Source organism: Diadema antillarum, unplaced genomic scaffold (assembly GCF_040938485.1).
Source record: "Diadema antillarum isolate AM-2024a unplaced genomic scaffold, OU_Dant_1.0 scf00000055, whole genome shotgun sequence".
Taxonomy (NCBI): Eukaryota; Metazoa; Echinodermata; class Echinoidea; order Diadematoida; family Diadematidae; genus Diadema; species Diadema antillarum.
Genome location: NW_027270944.1, coordinates 1,336,585 through 1,342,626, shown reverse-complemented (window position 1 = coordinate 1,342,626; position 6,042 = coordinate 1,336,585).

Genomic DNA, 6,042 nt, shown 5'->3' with positions numbered 1-6,042 from the left:
AATGAGTGCAAGGTAAGATGGAAGATTATTTGTGCCCTCATCTCGTCGTGAAATGCTCCTAGAAATATACAAAACTTTGCAAACCATTTTAGTGTTCCAGTCCAGGGTGCTATGTTATAAAAGACAACATTATTGCATTATTCTGTTATTAGTCAGTTGCTCATATATGGACTTATTTATTTGTGTTTTGAGCAGCCAAGTAGAGACATTATATTTGCCTGCATTCCCTGTTCCCTCGGTCCTCCCTCTAATGTAACAGTCCTGCCAGGTGGCTGCTTTATTGTGCACATCACATTCATCATGGTAGGCTTACACAGTTCCAATGATTCTCTGATGTAGATTTCAGTTTGTGTGTTTTTCATCTCCACCATAGTTTAGAGCAAAATGAGAAGGAAAAAGTCCTAAAAACCAGCAGACAAATTTCCAAATACACTGTATCAAAGGAGCAGGAATGAAATGCTCCTCGTAGGTGGGGGAGGTAGAGCTGAGATAGTTACATGACGTCTGTAGTTTACTTACAGTCGAATGCAAGTCTTATGAACTCTGCTGCATCATACTTACATAGGAGATTTAACATTCTGTACATATGATATCACACATCAAGGTGTCAAATACAGTAACATAGATAATGAAATTATAGTCTGACTCCTAAAGATCTTTGACATTTTATCAAATACATTTTCTTCTGTCCAAATGTGTAAGTCCTTCTTATTTTGTGTGTGAGTCAATCTACTCCATGAATGGCTTCTTCATGCAGTTAGACATACTAATACTGTATCTCTAGTGGAACAAGCCTTTGAAGTCATGGTGTGTTCTTAGTCTATAATATACCTGTTGTTGGGAGACCTCCAGTTACCATCCTGGAGACCTGTTTCATGATAGAAAGGCTTGCAATTGCATCAAGGTAGACCATTCCTTTTAATTTACAAAAAGTGTAATCTGTGCAGCTGAAAATACTTGTAATTGTAAATAAGAATGACTGAGAATCATCAACCTTCTTAAATAGGCTACAGGCCTGAAAGTGCAATTTGGTGATGATCAAATAGTGATAAAATCTTATTGTGAGTTTGTACTTTGTCACTTAAGGAATAGAAAGCCTTGTAAGTCAAATCCTTAGTCATTTATTTTTTTGGTTTGACGTAGTCTTTTCTAATTCTAGTTAACATGCTGCTGCATGTTATATCATAATACGTATATTTACATAATGCTGTATTTTATTTTAATGTCATACTTTTTTTTTTTCTTCCGGATCGATGCGCTTAGAAACATCAGTATTAAGCGCTATATAAATGTTATTCATTATCATTATCATTATCATTAATCAACTTAATTTTGCCAAAAGAGAATATGCCAGACCCTCAGTAATGGAACTGCACATACTTGTCAGAAAACAACATATCTCGGACCAGGTGATGGTAACTACGTTTTCTCTAATTTCTTGACTTAACCCTAACTTACCTGGGCTATTTAGCAAGCTTGAATTCCTGGGGGGGGCATAATGGCCCCCCCTTCAGATCTCGGCCGTTGATCGCGCGATTGCCGCAAAATTTTGCATGAACATAAAGCCGGATGTGATCTACAAGACTGTTGAGTTAAATTTTCAAAAAATTTGCATTTTCTATTTTAAATTAATTAATTATGCAAAGATATGCAAAAACCTCATTTTCGTCTATAATTGGCTTATAAAAGCTTATGGAATGCTGATTTTTGGTGTAAATATTCATAGTGACATTCTGAACATTTGTGCGTAAAAAAAAATTGAGTATCAAAATCAATTTCTTATGTTTTTTATTGTTTTATCATTTTTTAATGTATTTCTTTGTTTTTTCGAACTTTTGTTTTTGTTGTTTTTTTCAGCAGAATTTGTCATACACATCTTTAGAAGCATAATTATACTAAAATAAATTCATTTCAGCCATTTAAATTAAAGATATGAATCTTTATATGAATTAATTGAAAAAACACAATTTGCATTGACTTTGTACACAAAATCACGTTTTTGAGCAATTTTGGGGTTGACGAAAATTTTTTGAAGGGGCGTGGCTTCGGAATGGTATACCCGGGCGAGACAAATTTGGTCTCAAAAGTTGCGCGAGACTTGAAAGTAAAAAGTCAGCGAGCGGCGCGGTCAAAAAATTTCGCGCGGTGGAATGGTCGCGGAATTCGTCGAGGGGGGGGCCATTATGGCCCCCCCCCCCAGGTAAGTTAGGGTTAAATTGGCTTTTGAATAGTGCTGCCATGGTAGTTAACATTGATAGCTTACCAATAATTGTAAAGTTGCCATTGTTATATTATGCATTTGGGCCGTGCACTCCACATTCAATTATGAGTGAATTTCCCTTTACACAGCAAGCCATCTTATTTTCCATTGGATGTGCATCACTCAGAGTCTACCATAAGAAAAACATTCCCTGAAATTCTGACATTGCCATTCACTAGTACATCCAAAGAGTTTGTTCGCAAAAACCGTTAAGTCCATTTTTGAAGATTTTGAAGTACGGTCTCTGTCATAAAGTACAAAATAATACCTTTTAAATGATATATTGGTCACTACATATAAAGGTACATTTTTGAAGTTATGGTCAAAAGAAGCAGAAATTTTCTTATTATTCTCTGTATTTTTCTTGACCTTTAATCGCAAATATCTCCATTTGGCAAATATGGACTTATCGGTTTTTGCGAACAAACTCTTCATCTGTTTCAAGATATCCTGCTCACATTGTGCCTTTTGCACTTGCTCTTTGCATTATTTTCAATCTTTGGATTGATGTTTGATGCTCTTTCATGTGTGTTCAGAATTATGAAAGTTATGATTTATATATTAAACCTGCTGCAATATTTCAGTGAAAGATACTCTCTGTAAGATATCAATCCTTTGAAATTAAAAGTGTCTTGAGTGTGTAGAGTGTATATGGAGTAGCCAAGAGTATGACAGTAAAATGAGGACTGTGAGAGTGGCAGAGAGTGGAGGGGGGGGGGGGAGGGTGGGAGAGAGAAGGGATGACCCTGGTATGTCACAAGAGCAGATTACACACAGATGAGATTTAGGGATAATAATAGTTATCAAATAGGCCTACTCCCGTTATAACGAACACGGTTATAATGAAATTCCGGTTACAATGAAATAAAAATTCAGGCCTCAATGTAATCGGCTCTATGTCTTTTTATTGTTCATTTTTTTCTTTGGTTATAACGAAATTTCGATGTAATGAAAGAAATCTGCCGGTCCCGAGGACTTTGTTATAATGGGAGTCCACTGTATTTCTATCTTCCATTAGTTCAAAATGTTTATTGTCTGACGTTGATATATACACATACTTCAACCATGCACTTTGGACTTGGGTTATTTTCCACTAGAATAAATGGGTGTGATGGATGACGTGTGGACTAGGCTTGTAAAAGGTTACCTGTTTTCATGCCTGGTCAACATTGGCACGGATGTGCTCTTTAGAAGTGCCTTAACATATTGTTAGCCCAATCTTGTTATAACATTTTTCTTTTTCTTTTTTTTTGCTCTAATGATATTTTCACTTTCTATGTATGTATGTATGTATGTATTCATGTATGTATATATACATAATTATATAATGTTTATTCTCAGACAGATATGTATACATATATTTTACATCTATAGGAGGAATATATAGGATGATATAAAGAAAAAATATATATTTATATACACACACAGATATGTATACATGTATTGGCTGTTGGTTGGGTGAGGCTTATTTAACAATGCCATAAAAAGCAGATAACAGAAACAGATAGCATCACAAACAATAAGACATATATAAAAGCATTAGAATTACTACATCATTCATGAGAAACACAAGGAAACAATAATTTGACAGTGTTAAGAGACGAGCAGGAAGACACAGTCTTATATTTAAGCCTGTTCTGCAAGAAAATATTTACTTAACTATATCATCATGAATGATGTTATAAAATATTGTATGATTATCCATAATCATGAAAACATCTCACATTCAGCAAAGTAATACAAGATTTTAAATATTTGCACACACATGCACACACACACGCACACACCCCTACACACAAACAGCATATCTATCAGCAATTAATTGCATCGATGTACAAGGTATAGCTTGTATCTCCTTTGAAATAATCGTAATGACTTGCTTCTTTGAATATCTGGAGAAATTCTGTTTCATATTTTAGGTCCATTTGACAAAAATTTATATTTTTGGGGGGACAGCAAGGTTCTGACAAAAGAAACAGCATATATCTTAAAATTTCTCATATGTCTACAATTATTATGATTATAACTAAATGATCTCATAAACTTTCAGGAATCACATGATTGGAACATAAATACTGTACACTGATTACTGTATATATCTTGAAACCTTTAAAGTGGTGAAATATTGGAGTAGTATGGAAATAATCACTGTGTGATTAATTGTATAAATAAGTTTCTTCTGAAGCAATTACTCTATTAGCATTTGACATACTAGGATTGGCACATATTATATAACAATAATTCAAATGTGGGAGAACTAAAACATTGTACAATGTAATCACAACATTTTTTGGGGTAAAAATTTCAGTCTGTTAAAAACTTTAATATGTTTTGTTTTGTTTTGTTTTGTTTTGCCAATTTGTGGCAGATGAAAGAAACTCCCCCCTCCCCCCCCCCCCCAAAAAAAAAAAAAAAAAATCCAGGACATTGAAAGAGCACTTGACATAACTCCTCCAGAAAACACGGATAATAGATTGATATTTGCCTTAACACATCTCGTTAACGGGTCAATGTTTGATATTTGCCTTAATACATCTCATTAACGGGTCAATGTAATGTGTGATTAAAAGAAACGCAGGTTTGTTTGAATCCTTTACACCTTGATTAAAACACTATTCCTGTTGTTCTCCTCCGAGACTGCACGAATCGCCTTATAAAGTTTTTAGCTAGAGAGGGCAGCAGATTACTAATAAGTTTAAAAAAATAAAACCTTAAAACAGGTTGTCTGAATTTTCTCGGATTTTAACTCTGATGTTTCATATTTCTGCAATCGCTGAATCCATATTATCTGCGTGCCACATAAGTTTCCTGTCCATAGGTTTGTGTGTAATATTTGTGCACATTTGACTCAGTGACACAGAAAGTGTTAATGGGGTGGCATTGCGATTGCTGTAAGAGAATTGTGACGTAATATCTCCTCATCTAAATTCATACTCCGCGGTTACGTCTGATATGTGTGATGTTTTGTGAAATCATGTGAAACTCGGACCATTAATTTTCCCAACATTTAAAATCTCATTCATATTATACCAGTATGCTCTTATAATCTTATACTCGTTTTGCAAGTTTACCTGAGCGAGGAGGTGGGTGTCACTCCAAGAGTGAGACATGGTAGCACCCGTGGTGGTTATTTGATTACAGGGCTGGTATTACTTCTCTCGCACTTTTGCGATACTGCAGTTCTTAATATTGATTATACTCAATGAATGCTCTCAATGATGTAACTTGACGGGCATGTACCACCCTCGCGCCGGCACCACCGGGGCCCAGACGAGAATATCCTCCTGTCGTGCTCTCGAAGTTCAGAACATCCCAGACACGTTAAACCCGTTTTATAGTTACAGATTCTCGTTGTATCTGCAACTACCTCCTTTGAAAATGACACATTTAACTTTATAATTCCTTGCATAGAATTGAAATCCTGGCCCGTAAGTCGAGCATTTTAGGGATTAGGTTTTCACGATAGCCCTGTAGGGGTGAGGATTAAAACTTTGTAATTTTGCGGACTAGTGAGTCGGAAAGACGCATTGTGCAGTTGTGTGATCCCAGTACCCCCTACCTGACCGCATATTGTCAGGTTTTACCCCCCTCCCAGCGGCCTGAAAGAGGCGACCTAAGACGATCTAACGGTTCGCATAACCATTTACCCAGGATTTGCTTTCAACGCGCCGCGTGCACTGCAAGAGAGTTAATTGTAACAATTATCCAATGTAGACGTGACAATAGTGGGTAATGGGAGTAACGCGCTCGTCAGATACAGCAAATTATTGCACAGGTGCATG